Source organism: Aulonocara stuartgranti, assembly GCF_965226115.1.
Source record: "Aulonocara stuartgranti genome assembly, chromosome: 9".
Taxonomy (NCBI): domain Eukaryota; kingdom Metazoa; phylum Chordata; class Actinopteri; order Cichliformes; family Cichlidae; genus Aulonocara; species Aulonocara stuartgranti.
The window spans coordinates 29479291-29497714 of NC_138960.1; the positions used below are offsets into that span (position 1 = coordinate 29479291).

At 43.5% G+C, this 18424-nt stretch overlaps 1 protein-coding gene across 5 annotated transcripts in view; it reads right to left on the reverse strand.

Moving 5' to 3' along the window:
- Positions 1-18424, reverse strand: part of zfhx4 (zinc finger homeobox 4) — a 172199-nt gene that overhangs the window by 61445 nt on the left and 92330 nt on the right. The gene's annotated exons all lie outside the window — the stretch shown is intronic.

Sequence of the window (18424 nt, forward strand, 5' to 3'; positions counted from 1 at the left end):
CCCTCTATTTTCCTACACTGCCTCTCCCTAACAATAAAGCTACAAAGCAATTAGAGGATTAATCCGCAACAATCCAGGGCTAAACAAAGCCAGTGGGAGGGACAGTAAAAGCGTGAGGAATGAAATCAAACATGTGTGTGAGTGCGGTTGTGGTTGCATGTGTGTGCACGCGCTATAATCAGGTCTAATCTGACATATCCCAGAGATGATTCCATGGGGACTAGTGATAGATTAAAAGAGAGAAATGATGTTTTCTCTCTCTGCCTCTCACTTTGTATCTCTCTATTTGTGAGATTAAAGAAGAAAAAAAATTCACAAGGAGCAGAAAATGAATTTTCAGTGCTTATCAGTTCAGCGTGAATGTGGCAAGAGGATGGAGGTAGATGTGTGGCATGTGCATGACAAAATCATCTCCCAGCACAAGAGTTTGCACTAAAAGTTTCAGAGCAAACTTAAAAATATATATATTTTCAAGGTTTCTTGCAAGATGCTAACAATTTATCTCTCTTGAAAAACCTACATGAGATACTTATGAATGTTTAATTACAAAAACCCTGCAAAAAACATAATGTGTGTTTTTTGTTTGGGATGTTTCGCTGAAGACACCAATCTTGGAGATGATCATCAGCTAAATTAGCTACAACCAAGCAAGGAGATAAAACTGACCAAATGTCTGTCATGCCACAAGAACTCAAGCTATTTACACTCACACTGAGTCATTTTCTCCCCCAACTTTTGTGTTAATTTTAGACATAGCCGAGCTACTTATGTGACGGAATAATAAAACAAAATTGAGCTGGCAGGACGGAAACAATTATATACAAATAATGGCTTTAATACATCCACTTAAATGACAGCTTATCCCGCTTTCTACCATCCATTATTATCACATATTGCCAAAACAGCACACTGTGCATGTTCCTGCAGTTAAACACATACACTCTTGTGTTAACCGTAATTGAGGGCAAAGCTGTTCAGAAGTAGCGGGTTTGAGAGTAAATGTGACACATACGGCAGGATTTACTACTTGTCAGTGGTGTCATTTCGTTGGTGACTTACCCCCTTTGAATTGTAGCTCGGACATAAAACACTGCAGTTTATGAATTATGCATCTCCTTAAGTATGGAATTATGTCTTATGGATAAGCACTTGGCACTGGCATAGGTGAAAAGGTTAGCAGCTGTTTACATGTGTACTGCCTGCCAACAATAACATAACTGTCCATTTTTTAATGGTAGTGATTCTAATTGATCCCATTAATTTTGCCACCTACAGAAAACTGACAAAGAAGACTGCTGCTTAATGCACTTAGAGCGAAATAAGCGCAAGTTGTTTGCTTGGCAGTAGTGTGGTGGGAAAGAAAGTGAACGTAGTGTTTGCGACTGCACTAACCCCTGAGTATTGGTGTCTCTCAATAATTTGGCCTCGTGTGGGGACTCAAAAGAGGAGCTGCTTTCAAAACAGTGGATGCCTGATCTTTAGTGAAATGCTAACGTCTTGGCTTTTAATTTATCCTGCAAGCGCTTGTGAAAAGGCAATATGATGCAAGACAGTCTGGTGTAAGCATTTGAAGTCTTCCTGATCCCTTCAGCATGTGTTAATTTAGCATAGCTGGACAGAGAAGTAATGAGATGTCTGGTCTAACTGTCAAGGGAATCCAATATTTTCCTCTTGTACCTCTCTAAGCTTAAAGTAACATTTTGAATGCCAAAACCTTCACAGCCCGAGGATCTATATAATAACTCGTGATCACTCTCTGTCCTCGCTCCTTTTTTGTTTTGCTCCACTCCCAAGGTTTCACACCTTTCACGGCAGCAGTGCCCGCTTCTGCTTTTTCGTTCTTTCTTTCTTTTTCTTTTTTTAAAGGCATATCATATTACTACTAGCTAAGAAACATTCCTCTTTCTGTCCCCCACTGGCTTCCTCTGCACTGCTAACCAACCAGACTACTTTCATTTGTGCATCTGTGACAGAGCGATACGCAGATACACGGGAAAGAGAGAAAACAGTGTTAAAGCCCAGGTTTTTCCAGAGTGCAGAAACAGTTCCCTTCTTTTAACGGAAGAACAAAAGAGATGGCCTGAGCTGCTCCTTCCTCTGTTTTTTTAATTAAGCATGTCCCCTTGCTTTCACACGTATGCACACGGACACAGACGCACACCCACACACAAATACACCCACGTACGCTAAGGTAATTAAAGTGGCAGATCAGATCCAGTGAGAGGCAAATAATAGCCCAGGAATGCCTGCTTTGGACACCGCTAGGTCTGATGGGTGAAAGGGGCTAAGAGACTCCTCGGCCTATTGTTTTTCTCCCCCTCCCCTTGGCTCTCTCTCCCCTACCCCTTCCAGCTGCTTTCAGTAGCTCCCTGAGAGGCAGAGAGGCACTATGAACCAAAGGACTTCTGGAAAAACAAACAATTTCTATCACACTTGAGTGATAATAAACTCAAGTTTAGTGCTTCTAGTTAAAGAAGTTTCAATGGGGACATTATGAGTATCAATGTAGTGTACATATACGAAAAGTTGCAATAAATCAGCTGATATTAGTAGAAGTGTTACAACATGTCCACAGTTCAGACCGGAGGCCCTCGGGTGCTGGTGATGTCACAGTGTCCTCCTGTTTTTGTCCTCCTGTCAGAGTATCAGGCATTAACCGGAGCTGCTGCCTGTTCAATGACAAACCTGTAATTGTAATGTCGCCACACTGCCGTCTTTGTTTACACAGGGATCTGCTAGGTTCAAATTCTTCATCACTAAGTGTCTGACATTTTAATGCAGTGGCAGACAGTGCTGTTAATACTGTGGTGGCTATTTACAGCATTTGTAAACACTGAAATTAGACAGACCTGTGCTTTGTGATGTGGCCATCCAAGTTCTAAAATGGAGCTTTTTCTCTCTTTTTGTCAGGCTGTTTGGGGGCACATCTGAGCGGGGCCTGATGACTGTCGAATTGAAATTCACGCTTATTCTTTAAGACAATCCCACCGACAAAGTCAGGAGACAGCATGAGACTATTGCTAGGTATCCATTCCTTGAGGTCTTCTAGAAGGTCGTCGCTCTCCCCGGCATGTGGCCCCTCGGTCCAACACCAAATCTTCAATCAAATGTCACCAAGCGTTAGCCAAAGACAAAGGGGAAAGACGCTGTGAAAGCCCCTGCATCCATCTCCCACTGTCAGTGCCATGAATAGGCCTACTCTGGTCTAATTAGACCTGTTTATTTGTTGCCATGCAGAAACGGAGGGATGGAAAACGAAGTGGATGAAGGAGGAGGGGAATTATCTCCTTCCTCACAATAGAAGAGTGGCCTCGGCAGCCATCAAAGAGCACTGATGCACGTATGCACAAACACACTACGCACATATGCACACAATCACAGAATAGGGACTAATGCTCTCTGTTTAAAGTCTTAAAGGACACAGTGAGAAAATTGTAAAGGGATAAGCAGGCGATGGCTTCTTTTTTTTTTGGTCTCCTTTACTTCTTAACCTCACAAAGGGTTTTCATGCAGCCACTGTTTGTTGCCTGGGGGTGTAATATTAGACACTGGATGCAGTAGATCTCCCTGATGATGCCCCCCCCCCTCCACTCCTCCACACCCATTCCTGTCTGCTTGTCCTCTTGCCTGTGTCTCCCTCGTGAGCAAAGGCCTTCATTACCAAAAGACACCTTATCATTATTGCAAGGCAAGGCCCAGACACCTAAAGCGCCACTCCATTTAGCACAGGAATCTTGTTCGACAAATTACCTAGTCTGCAAAAAAATGCCTTTTGGCAAATCAGAATCAAAATTACGTCTCACATGATCAATGATCTTGGATTTGTAGGTGGAGGGAAAAAGAACAGACAAGAAGGTTTAGAGGAGGGGAAAGAAGGAGTATAACAAGGTGAAACGTAGAGGACAGAAGTGGTCTTTTTTTTTGTTCTTTCGTTCTTTTTGCAGAGCAGGTATGCAGGATCTATCCCTCAGGTTGATGACAAGTAAATTGGTCTCATTGGTTGCTCAGGTAACAATACACCCAACTCCTCCTCAGGCCCTTACCTGAAATTTCATTGTTAGAGAAAACATATCTGGCTAACACTGTGAAAAAAAAGAAAAGAAAAAAGAAAAACACAAAATGAGAATTTAACAGGAAGCAAACAGCATACAGAGTGCTATGCAAAAACAAAATGTTGACCAGGTGGGAAAAATAGCAAACCCAGGGGCCGTGTTTGTCTTTTTCCTCTCTTCCAGCAAGTCACGGATGGCTTCTAAAATCTGATTTAGGGTCAGATTACACCAGCCTCTATTCTAACGTCTGTTCCTCTAGTCGCTGCTTAGAGGCAACCTCCAAAGACTTGGATTTCTCATTGATTTTCGAGCACAGTTAAATACATTTCACTTTAGAAGTTTGTGCTGCATGTGCATCCTGGGTCAGCGTGTTTATCTGCAGCCTGTTGGAGACAAGGTTTAACGGATATAAGACAACTTTGACAGGATTTTGCATTCTTACAAACAGACTTTGGGCTTACACGGTCCAGTCTAAATATATGCACAAGTCTAACACCTTTGAAGAGGCAATATTTCAAACTTAACTCAAACTGAAACATGAAAATAAACAGTCAGACACTGCTGGGTCGCAGTCACCACTTACTGCCCTTGCTAAAGATTTTTTTCCAGCATCAAAGGCGAGGCAATCTACATAGCTAATGCCTCCACTTCTTCTTTTTTCTCTCCCTTTTTGCTCAAACTCCAAACAGCAAAGACCGAGGGGAGTGAAAAAAAAGTGGGGATTTTTCTTTTTCTGGCAATCTGGAAACACTCTCTAGTTAATTAGGGTTGATTGGAAATGAACCGCACAAACAAAGGGCAGCCTATGTCCTGACTATTATCACCGTGTACACATGCGTGCACGTGCACACTGAGGTACTAAAATCACTTCAGAAGTGCACACGCTGGTAGAAGCTTCATTCTCAGGACTTCCTCTGATTTTTTTCTGTCTGACCCCCCCCCACCCCACACACACACACACACACACACACACACACACACACACACACACTCCAAACTATATACACCACCCCAAAAAATCCCCCCCCCCCCACCCCTTCACTTGCCAGATTAAGGGAATGCACTGACGAAGAATGTGTGACGACCTCCACTGCCAAGGAGCAAAACTTCCAGCCCCTGACGCCACAAAAGGCAAGAAGGTAATTAAGTTTGAAAGAATAGAAGCACTGCCGCAAACAATGCGCTAGTGTCCATGGGGAGGGATATATGTGTGTGCGTATGGGAGGAGGCGAGGGGGGGGCATGAAAGCCATTAACATTCAGAGGCTGGGTGAGAGAGAGGAAGGAGGGCAAAGGGGAACTGAGGATGGCATTCTCCTTCTCTGTGTGCTTCACCCGGTCTTTCTCTATCACAGCACGACTTGTCTGTTCATTCTTTTTATTTATCTCTCTTTTTTATGTTCTCTCAATCACCCTCACATCTGGTTTGGACCCCCCACCCCTTCCACACCACTCCACCCCCACACCCCCACCCTACCAAACCCCACTGCAGCAGCTCTCCAATGCTCTTTTTTGGCCCCTTCGCTGTTACTTGTTGTTGCTCCTTATGTTAGGGGTGCCCCCTACAGATAACACGCACACACAAACATATACACACACACAGACAGACAGACAGTGTTTTTCCTTTTGCTTTCTTAAAGTCCAGCTCCTGCTCTTGATTAGCTGTTTTGTGGGGCTAACTTTTGCATATTTAGGCTTGAGGACAGAAGTAGCCAAACCTTGTGCAGTATCCCCATCGCTAAGCACCTAAGAGCCCTCAGAACAAACTAGTTAACAAACTAGTTAACAGGAGGAGCATTGCCAAAATGGCCTCTAAACTTGGGAGGTCTACCACTGGCACCACGTTCTCTTCACAGATGACAGCAGTTGACACTGAGCACGTCTGTAAGATGTGATAGAGTCTGATACTGTGGTGAGCATTAGCCAGGACGGCTGGTGTGGCAGCGGTTTAGTGATGATCTAGGGAGGCGTTTCCTTGGAGGGTCACACAGATCTCCATGTTGGTTTAAAATGGAGCACTGTAACAAAAAATAATTTCCCCCAGGGATCAATAAAGTATTCTGATTCTGATTTCCAACACACTCGCACCGGCACGCAAGCAGATTTGTAGCATGGAAGCACATAAAATACACAGGGAGCTTTCATCTTTTTGCCACATCTCCAGAAAAGCAGTTTAACTCAATTAGCAAAGAATGTCATTTTATTTACAGACTTCCAAGTAATTTGTAACACACACACGCACGCACGCGCGAGCACGCACACACTTGCACAGTTTACGCAAACTGTCACTGTCCCACGTGGTTGGAGCTAAGAAAGAAGTATTCATTGCTCATGCATGTGTGTCAGTCTGTGTGTATCTGAGAGCTGTGTGAGTGTGTCTGCATCTGTGTTCGGACAGTGGAAAGATCATGAGACACATTTACGTCAGATGAGTGAATCAGACAAACCACTGCTAATTTCAATGAGGGATTCTTTTGAAGAGAGAGGGAGGGTGAAAATGAGAAGTTAAAAGCCAGGAAGAGGCATACAACAATAGATTAAGAAACCAAGCGATGACGGAGCAAAACGCAACTTTTGTATGCGCGCACGCTTGCGTGTGTGCATTATTGCTTCTGCGCATGTTTGCAAATCTATTGTCAACTGCTTTTCCTACACAACCGAGGAAAGCAAGTCGCCAACTAATTGTTGTTTTGCGCCGTTATGAGTTTGGTAATCTGCCTCTCTTTGTCTCTGCATCTCACCAGAGACATGGATTAGAGCTAAAATGATGACTGCTTAATCCTTGATTTGCCTGTGCTAAATAAATATTAATCTAGCCTGCTCATCATGCTCTTGTAAGGTACAACATACACAATATGAAAGGGCTTAGCTGTTACATAAATCACAGCCTTATCTTTCAGATGAGGCAAAAGCATGAGACCATGCGCACACCTCTCTGCAGTGACACTGTAAAGTGAAAGGGGTGGCAGGGTGGGATTATTTGCCAAGTGAAATTAATAATCCCGCTAAATACAAATCCTGAAAAAAATCTCTTAAATGCATGTTTTCTCTCGGGGTGTGTGTGGACACACAATTATATACCAGTCCAGGGAAAAAAACAAATTGCAAATATCACTCATTTGTGTTGATTCAAACCCCTCTATCTCTCACTCTGCTTCTCAGCAGGTTTGTTTAGAAAAAATACTGCTGGGAACATGAAAAATGAAAGCTGCCATTGCTGGACTCCCTCTCACTCCCAGAAACACACACACACACACACACACACACACACACACACACACACACACACACACACACACACACACACACTTAAATTGACAAGGCCGTGGCAGCGCAGCGCAGAAGAGGTTAAGCAAACACTGTCCACGTCAGTCAAGGATAGCACACACTCACAGACAGACACAGAGAGCAGTCTCTGACGCAGGCATTTCATATCCACCTGGCAAATATAAACAACTGGTTATACTGTATTAACTACCATGAGCCTCTGATTCTCTGCTCATTTTATGCTATGATAAGTGCAAAACACATTTACCGACTTGTATGCGTAATATTTTTAAGTCTCAAAATAACATAACTTTACGACTTGTTATTTAAATTATGTGAATCTTTGGCACAGCAGTTTAAAATGAGGGGGAAAAGGCACTTTTCTTACACTGAATTTTGTCGTGAAACGCACTAGATCCTGCTGAAAGCTATTATTAAACTTTACAAGCTAATGCACCAACTCTGGCTACTTGTTGCCAAAAATGTATTCCTTGTTAGGAGAGCAAAAATGTCACAAATGTGGCCCTATTTGGTAAAAGATGTCTATCAGGATCAAGTGACCAAAAGCATGCAGGCAGCACAGTTAGTTACAGGATAGTACATAAATATATGTTAGCTGCTGTCTTTAGTTATCACTCTATTACGACACAACAGGTAGGGGCAGCTTGTTTCTCCAGTGTGTCAAAGTCAGCTGATTTATGTTTGCTCGTCCTGTGGTTATCTGTCCAATTACAAGAGAAGAGAAGAGAAGAGAAGAGAAGAGAAGAGAAGAGAAGAGAAGAGAAGAGAAGAGAAGAGAAGAGAAGAGATCTGTTTTTGCTGTTAAGAGTAAAGACACCTTCTGAACTGTACGGAGGTTTCCCAGGCGCGGAGACCACATCTTCTCCTGTTCTTTTTCCAGGGGTAACAGTAAAGTTTAAAGTTCAACCCCCTACTGTTTTCTAAAGACAGTACTCGGCGGGACCCTAGCCCTGTTATTATCTTCATAAACATAATCATAGGGCAGGTATCCCGACTGACGCCACAAGCTATGTGCCCCTCACTTAAACATCTCTTGAGCACTTCTCTGACACGCCACAAAAAGCCCATTAATGTGTTGAGTGTTCCAACAGGAGAAATGCTTTGCATTTGGAAAAGCCCAAATGAACGCACATTTAGGCACGCTCGTGTACAGATACGGGAGCAGGCAGAGGGGATTTGGAGGGGGGCAACAAAACATAAAAACACAATACACACATACCTTTTGGCTTTCCAAGAACTTAAATGCTCATGACAGGTCTAATTTCTGGACCCAGTGAATTACTAATTAACTTAAGCGTTCGGCTCTCTATTTAATTAGAGAGGTCTTCAAATGAACTTTAGACCAAAGCCATTTGCTTTTTAAACAAACCCCCTTTTTCTGACAGCTGTTGTGAGTTTGCCCTCTTCTCACAAAAACCACAAGAAAAGCACAGTTGTTATTTATGCCATCATAGGCTCTTTTTTCTGGTTACTGTAGGAGGGAAGAAAGAGAATGGGGGAGGAGAGGAAGAAAAAAAATGAGCAATGGAGTTGAAAAGTGTACATTTTAATTGGATTTTACTACAAACAAACAACTGTCAGATGTAATTAGCATGGTTTTAGATTAACGCAGCAATATTCCTTTATCAAATAAACACCATGTCACACAAATCTAGGGCCAGCCCGCTGAGAGGGAACCGAGATAAAATGGACCCATTACCTTACTGTTCGCTCTAGGAAATAACTGCTGTTAGATATAACTTACACAAAATCCTATTTAAGCCTCACATGTGATAGCATGTGTCTATTCATGCTTATATATGTGTGTGTATCTGTGTGTGTGTGCTTGTAAATCGCCCTTTATGTCACAACCGGGGAGACCATGGAGTGACAAGACAGCTGAAGACCACAGTCAGCATCCTCTCCTTTTTCAGTCTCTTAAACACACAGAGATTGTGCTTACTGCGGAGCAAAACCACATCTAAACACATGTAACTTTTTTTAAAAATCATTTGTAACACATCCTACTAAGTGCAAAAAAATCACCCGGAACTAAAGCCTTCAAGAACATTTCTGCCCTTCAATTCACAAAAAAAAAGAGGAAAAAAAAAAGGGGCGAGCGTCTCCAAGAACCTCAACAGACCGCCGAACCATCCATCACCACATCATGACGCATGTTTAGGTATTGTGTTAAGGAAGAGGTCCATTCTTCAGCATACTTTGCTTTTTTAAGGGTTCCTCCAAAAGCCTAGCTATATCTGCTCATCTAAGCTGGGATGAAACGAGGCAAAGCTCCCCCCTCTATTTAGTCTAGGTGCAGGGAGCTGATACATCAGTGAAACCGCTGACAAAACTAGCCCTGTTACCTACAATTTCATATACAAGAACATTCCAGTGCCTGCTCTGCTCTTCTTCTTTTCTGTCACAGGAAAGGGGGGGTTTACCTTTTTTTTTCTTTCTAAAAGCAAATAATTAAGGATTATTCCACAGCTGGTGCCAGGCCAGAAAAAAGGGTAGAAGAAGAAGAAGAAGGAGCAGCAAGGTTTGAGAGGGATAGTGTTGGCTGAAGTCTCATCAGGGAGTTACAGACACACGCTTGCTTGCTTGTATTAGATCAGACTGAGACCTACACTAGAAAAAGGAAAGATCTCCATTCTGATTTTTTAAAGCGACTTTTAATATAATCCTGCAGATAACCAGACACAGCTATTCATATTTAATGCAGGTGCATTAAATATTTCAGCACAGAGAGAAGAAAAAAATATTATTTATATTTCTCTTGATTTGATAAAACACCACGAGTAAATTATGTTTTTTACTTCTATGCGGTCACACTAACTTTTAACTGCATTTTAGTGCGTTTTTAAAGTTGTGCGCACAAGATTTTAATAGTAATAGTTACCGTCTCTGTGCAATTCGAGTCAAACTCTTTTGGTGAAGTCGTTTTAATCTCTTATTACACTGTTTGTTTAAGAGCACAAGTCATGCATAATTAATCAGCCACTTATTCCCCGACGAGCCTTGCCAATGCCCTTGATATCCGCATCATGTTGCCTTCAGGAACACCAAACGACACACCTGCGATGCACATGAATCCACAGGCACAGGCGGCTGTTGACACACATACCAGCTGTGTATGTAATGCTGTGAAGAAACTAAAGGTGTTGCAATGCATTTATATTTACATATATATATATTTACTCATGTAAGTGTATTTGATCATTTCACTGAATACAGTACGTGTGTGTGTTCTTATTTATCTATCTCTCCGTAAGCTCTATTAATGTGCACATATCTTGTGACTGCGCTGCCTGCCTTTTCAATCCTTGCCTTTGTCTTTTGCCGACAAGGAAGAGAATGTATCATTTGTCATGAGACGTCTCGTGCTATTGTGGTGTGTCTTTTCTCAAACCTGGAGAAACTTAGTCATTCGTCAACTTTTTCCCCCCTTCTTAACCCGGAGCTTCTTATTTTACTTCTATTTGGAAGCAGTATTTGCGGTTTCTTTTTTAAATTTTTTCTTTTATCTTGCCAGCTTTTAAAGCTCTGAAAATACTTTTGAGAGCAATCGATAAAATGTGGCATATAACCTTTTGTGCTCTACATTATTTTCTTTTGCAGAGTGGAAGAGGGACAGACCTTTCTAAAATAAAAGGCTGCTGAATGCTCCGTTGAATATGTAAGATGAGGACTGTAAGGTACTCGCGTGGACCTGAAGGGCTGAGCAAGTGTCCTTCACAGTGACTGCATCAAGGAGTGCAGAGGACAAACAATGTCACAGCCCTGAAAGGTAACTGCAGCTTCAAATCTCCACCAATGTGCAGAAATAACGTAAGTACTATCAGAGATGTGCCGCAATAAGCAACAGGACGTCAAGAGGTGCGAATGACAGATGAGACGGAAAACAACTGGAAACGTGAGGCCGAGATGCCAACGGAGATACACAGAGAAAGCAATCGGCGAGATACAACATAGGACACAGGAGGAGCACAAGAGAAGCCTTGTCTTTTTCATCAGTGCATTTCATTTGACCGAGACCTGAGAATCTCAGCCACCCCCAGGGCCCGCAGGACCTCAGATCAAACACAGAGAGTTCTTAAACATATGGCCCCGATTGTTCTTTCCACACCCTACGAGCTCTCCCTGCTTCCACTTTGAAATGAAAAGAGTAAACATATTATTCTAAATGAAATACCCAGACCCATGTTTTTCCATGGTTAATATCCTGTATGAGATGGCTGATGCAAAATAGGCAGGAGAGCCTGAGAACGGGACGGAGCACAGAGGGAAGAGAAAAATCCCCCTCTTTCTATTTTCCCTTAAGAGACTGATGAAGGCTTGGCGAGATGAGAGGGGGGAGAGACAGACATAGGGACGTGAGAGGGAGAGAGGGAGAGAGAGAGTGAGAGAGAGGGTAACGCAATCCTCACTGGCGCTGGACCAACAGCAACAAAAACATTTAGATAACCGCGCTCAATAATGAACGATTTCAATGAGGACAAAAATTACATTTCCTACAGATAACATGCCCCCTTCCCATAACAGAGCCAAAGGAGCCTTGAAACCACGTCATGCTCAACAGTGGTGCAGTGGAGTATTATGTTAGGGGAGGGTTGTAGTAACTATATTAGTATCCTTTTACCCCGCCAGAGACAGCACTTTTACTGGTTGTTAGACGATAAAGTCGGCAGAGCTGAGAAAGAAAGGTAGAAATACAGACACCGTGATAACTCGGCTAGCTACACTAGAAACACAACAAATCACTCTTCGCCTGACTCGGCCTGTGCTGTGACACTACACCAGCGGCGTGGCTCAAACGATTACAGATCCGCAAGACACATTACAAGGACCACTCAAAAATAAAACTCCACACACACATAACCAAGGATCACTGCAGCACACACGCGGGTCACAGCGAGAATGCCATCCCCACCTTTCTCAACCACTATCCACTCACTTCCTTTCATGCCAAAGTCTGTCAAGTTGCTTGAGAGGGGAAGAGGCAAGAAAAGAGGAGATATAGCGTGGAAAGGAGGCAGAGAAAAAGAGAGGGAGTCTTTGTCCTCCTCCACTCAGCTCCGGCAACGTTTCCTCCTTGGGTCTGGCCAGAATTACCATATGAAAGGCGAGGGAAGGCGTGCAAAAGGTCAAAGAAAGAGGATCCTGTCCAATGAGAGACAACAAAAACAGGCCACACCGGCTTTTGTGCCGTTCATGTTTTCCACCACCCAACCTCAAGCCCCTCCCTCAGCTCCTGGATCATTTCCATACGCCAGATGCAATAGCAATGATGACGGTTGATCATAAATGACTTTTAAAGAAGTTGAATTTGCTCATACGGGGGCCACTGTGGCACTTTTGAGCCGCGTCCCCACCCTTACGCTCCTTCCTACCACCAGAACTCCCACAGACAGGAGTTCACATGAAACACACCTGCCTCGAGATTTCACAGTTTCCTCTGCCCAGATGATATCCGATCAAATCCTTAGCAAACATCTCAATAAAGGAAAATGTAAGAGCGGTGTAGTTTCATTTGATCCACAAAAGCCGCTCCCTTCCGTCCATGTAAATGCTACCTGAGCCACATCCATCCACTACATAATTGTACACTCCAGTGCTTTAGGGATGCAGTTTAGTATATACATGGAGGCTTTGGGAGTTTACCCGTCTCCACAGTTCCTCTGCTATCATACATATTGCTTCACATGACCACTTCCATCTGCTGGCATCTGAACAAACACCCTAAAACACTGGCCCTGGTGTTTCCGGGGGTCCTCTCCAGCAAACACAGTCCTCTACCGGTAGTGGCCTTAGACTGGGAGGGAGAGAGGGTAAGTGAGGGAGGGAGAGAGAGGGATAGAGCATTTCATCTCTCTTTCATCTCTGTCATCCAGTCAAGCGTTCAATGCCCCATTCAGCGCCTGCCCAGCATTATGCAAAATAATGCTAATCCCCTTTCCCGTGCTTTCACACTTGTATAAACCGCCGTTCCTGCCTCTGAAAAGCAATTATATCAGTTTACGTTCCTGTCAAAAAACAGGATTAGCATGCAAGTACTAGTAGCACCAACTAGGCCCAATCGCTATCCACCTTTGGCTATCGGGAAGTACAGAGCATTAAATGCTTGTCCATCCTACTCCCCTAAAATAAAATAAAGTCCCGCTGCCTTGGTGGGGTGGGTGTGTGTGTGTATGTGGGAGGGGGGGTGGGGGGTCTATACAAGTGTTGTAATTAGATATTTGGAAGAAATGAAAAGAAGGGTCGAAAGTTTGAGAGACACAACTCCTCACTCAGGATATTTTGGCTCAAGCTTTTCTTTTCCCGAATCTCAGTCATGTATAATAATCAAAAACAAATTTGGCTATGTTGCTACACAGGGCCATACGAGGCCCACTTCACAGTGCGTGTGTGTGTTAAAACATGTGACACACAGAATGACACACAAATGAACTGTTGTTGTTCCCCCTGACACATTGCTTCCACATGTGCGCAACCTTGCCATGCAAACACGCACACTGAGCAGACAAGGAAAGATGGCAGAGTATTTTTTTTGAATATGCAAATGCTCGCAGAAGCGGAACGTGTGTAAATAGGAGTCATTGTATGCTGCCTTAATCTGGAAAGTCGGACCTCTCGCTTTCTCGCTGTCTTTCTCTTTTCTAACCCCTCTCGTGTTTTTCGGGGGGTTTTTTGTGTGGGGGTGCGGGTCGAGGGAGGTGGAGAAGGATCCACAACCATCCCAACTGAAGACAGGTCAGGGACAAGTGACATTAGTCAGCACAATTAGCAAGGTCGTCATGGCGACTAATGAAATTTGGCAAAGCGGCCAGCCGGAGACCTAAATGAGCTAGCTGGTTACGTGGTAGCACGGGGGGCTGGCCCGCTCCTGGCTGCTGGCTGGTTGCCTTACACACACCCATTATTCGCTCTCTTTTTTTTCCTTTTGCCGTGGTGGTACAATAGACTCACTTGTATCTCAGCCGATACCCACCGGCAGTACAAGCTCTCCGCCTGACAATTTGCATATGTTAATATAATTAAGTGCTAATTACACTAAAACTCGCATATTCACAAGCACCCTCCCCGGGAGCTACGGAGAGGCTTGATCTCGTTCCAAGTCTTTAACCCTCCTCTGCGTCGCGCGCAGTGTGTGTGATAGAGAGAAATTGTGTGTTAGTGGTGGTGCCCCAGGGCTGACACAGGAAGCCCCGGTCTTTGAGACATAATGCTGAGCTGCAGTGAACTTCTTAGCTTCTTGCCCCCCCTCACCACCACCACCCCTTATACAGGCCTCCCTGGGCCAGGAGACCTTGGCTACTACTTGCAGACCATCATCCCTCACACACACATATGTGCAATTGGTAAATAGCCCTTTGCATCAAACACGGCAGGCTTTTAAACTGTTGCATAACAGAAGTTGCATAAAAGACAATCTATGAAAAATCAAAGGGAGTGCAGTGAAGAGGGTCTAAAAAGAGACAACTTGGTCCACGAGAGTCAAATTTAAGCATGGGATCCTAAATATTTACCTTAAATAAATGCAGAGAGCATTTCTGTTACTTTGGCGAATCAACCATTTACCCTTCATGTGAAGAAAATGCTGGCCATGTTAAGCACCGAATCCACCGAAAGCAGGTAACTGGAATGACACCGTTATTTGAGTCATAGATGAGAGACAACAAAATCTGCACGATTCCCTCCAGTGAGTATGCGTGCATGGATGTGAGTGTGTGTGTGTGTGTAGGCCTGCCGTTTTGATAATGGAGGACAGGCGGTTGTGCTTTTCACATCATAATGGCCGTGAATCAGGGAGGAAGCCAAGCGATCGTGCTACAATTAGAGTTCTTTTGTGCCTCTTCCTCTGTGTCTTTCTCCCTTTCTTTTCTTGTTTTCAATTGCTGACACTCTACCTATCAAGGGTATGTTAAAACAGTCTACTATGCTGTTGCAAAAGCTGAATGGGTGGGTTTGGGGGGGCTGTTTAGGGGCCCAGGGTGGACGGAGTGGAGGGAAATTCATACTGTGCTGCTGCTGCCGGACACACACACACACACGCATGCACACGTGCACCAGATGGTACAGGAAGGAGGATTAAATAAACACCCATGCACAGACACACACCTATTGGCAGACGGACGCCTCTGTGTGCACTGTCCCTTAATGAATGTCTATTGGGAGTCAGAGGGTCCAAGCTCATTTAGTTGACTCTCAATGAGATGCAGCATTATGGCTATGGTAATACGCTCCTCCCTTCCCCAATAATCATACGCAGGTCATTGTGTCGGAGTGATTCATTTCTATCGCACACATACGCCAGATGTTATTACACAGGAGAGTAAATCTCCCCCAGTGGATGTCAATGGCCTTCTATGCAAAAAGAAAAAAGAAAAAGAAAGAAAAAGGTGAAAAATGGAGGAGAAAAAGAAGAAAAATATATTGTTAAAGCAGTCCGGAGTGCAGTAAGCTATACTGCTCGCTCAACCATGACGGCTGGTAATGCAGGTTTGGATGTAGCTCTGTGTGTGTCTCTTTTGAGGAGGTGGGGTGGGGGGGTTGGAAGCTCCCCTTCACTAATACCTGCTACTCGGATTACCACAGCGTCTTAAGTATTCAACCGGACCCATATTTTCCCTTTCTGCCTTTTTAGCCAAATTGGCTGTCTTTACACTGTAAAGCAGCGATATAGCCCTCCTTACTAAGGGCCTATGGGGGATCCACGAAGAAGAACATTAAAATGCAGCGATAGCCTTGTTGCAAAGCTCCTCTTTATTTCTTTCTCTCTTTCTGCAGCAAAGGCTTCTAAATCATCCAGCCTCCTCTATTAGACGGGAGACTTATTGAGGTAGAAACCATAAAAAATGAAGAAGGGAAATTTAATCCTTGAAATATTGATTTGCACATTAATATCAGATAGGCAGAGGGCAATCTAGCCGGGTGGAAATGACACATTGTCGACCCCTAGGAGAGGCCCGAGCCAATCTTCTAGCTGCATGTGTCTTAGACCCAGGAGTTATAGGACAGACTCAGCCCCTGTCTCCCTCTCTCTTTCTGTCTCCCATCCTCTCCTCCTCCCAGTAGCCTCTCACCCATCCGCCCCACCACCACCCCATACCCCCACCCATCCATCCTCACTCTTAATGAACGCTGCAATACTAAAAATGCATTAGCTTTTAATAATCAAGCTGCATTTTCAAGCCAACAGCTATTGTCCTCCCAGGGCTGTCTGCCCATCTTTCACACTTTATATGTGTGTGTGTTTTTTTCTTTTATCCGTCCTTTTTCCTGCTAAGGGTAAAATGAACGTTGCAAGCAGCTTAACTAACACGAAGCGTTATACACAGCCAGTCTTTGATAGTGCTAAGACACCAGGCTCAGAAAAACAAAAAAACAAGGAGGCCTGGGTTTCTGCAAACACACGCCTAAAAAAAGAAGAAGAAGAAAAAATCCCTCATTTGCAAGGCTGGAAAAATAACAGTGAGATTTTGTTATTTTAGAGTGAGACAATACCGTCATTAACTGACGAAATTCACTGCAATTAGACAGGATCATCATGTCTCATAATTTCACTTTTTAATGATTTTTGTTTTGTTTTTTTTATTACTGGTCCGAGGCTGAATGTTTTTGTTTTAAAATATATGATTTTATGCAGATGCAATTAAATTGTCTGACAAGACAGGAGATATTCCCTTTCTAAAAAAAGAAGAAGAAGAAGAAGAAAAAACCCCCATAAGTGTTCATAGTTGAACCGGAAAAAACGATCTTAGATCTATTCTTGAAAATTGTATTTTACATAATAATAATAACAACAATAATAACAATAATATTATTAATAATAGAAGGATATTATTAAAGCAGCAAAGGCGGTTATATTTTTTCCTCTCTGAGATTCTACAGAAAATCTAATGGGCCTATTTGGATTAAAACGTAGGCGTACGTTCTTCAAACATGTACCCATTTATTAATCCAAACAAATATTAAAGTATAGTGGGTTTATAAAGAGTGAATTAAAAGCCTCTATTTGCGGAAGAAATACGCACTGACTTCTAAACATCGATCCCCTCCAAAAAAGCAATGAAAGCCGTGTATGAATAGAGACAATCGCATAAAACGGTCGCCTATCCTATATCGGCGCATCGTTCTCTTAGAGCATATACAATCTTCACACACACACACAACACACACTCACTACACCGTTACGTACCCGGGCTGGAGAAAGAGTGGCCCCTTAGCCTTATGTTTTTTTTTTCCTCCCGTGCGATCGATGCCCCCCCCCCCCCTTCTGCCCCCACCCCCATCCCTTCACCCCCAGCATTTCGTCCCAAACCCAGCCAAGTCTACCTACCGACTTAAAAAGCACCAAAAAAAGACGTAAAAACACACCTAATAATCCCCACTTTTGTAATCTAGTTCATCTAAACTAACACAAATATACGACTTAAAGACAATCTTGCAGCCAGCATCTCTTGGAAATAACATGACAATTTATGTGAGGAAATTAATGCCTAAGCCCACTGACGCGTATAGGAGACCGACAGTAGAAATGGAATTTACAGACTTTAAAGGGCGGGATTTAAATAAAATTAAATAAAACAAATGTTAATATCAATAAATGTAAAATAGAGTGGTAATTTTGCTGATGCTTAACATGCCGATGCTGAGGAAAATCAGGGGATCCCGGAGTTGGCTGGCTCTAAAAGGGGCTCTCTGTGCTATCGGTAGCCCAGCGATCGGTCGCTCTCTTGGGCGACGCAGCTGTGCACGCCTCGGTGAAGTGAGACTACTTTTTTAAGCGCAGCAGGTAAAGGTGTATGGACTATCGGCAGCAAATTCGCGTTACTTCTGTACCGATCATCTCGTTTTTTTAAAAGAAGCCTTACTTCGGAAATTTGAAAGATATGCACTTATTCCGGCGAGAGGGGATCGTGTCGAGAGACTGATCGTGTCACTTCGGCCGAGAATGCCTGGAAGGTGCATGATTCCCGACGTGTACGGAAAAACTGGCTTAAACGCTGCAGTGCACCCAAAATATGACTTCAGATGAAATATCTTATCGTTGAAGCCTGAAATGAGGAGTCACTGAGTGGGGAGGGAAACAGCAAGCCGGAC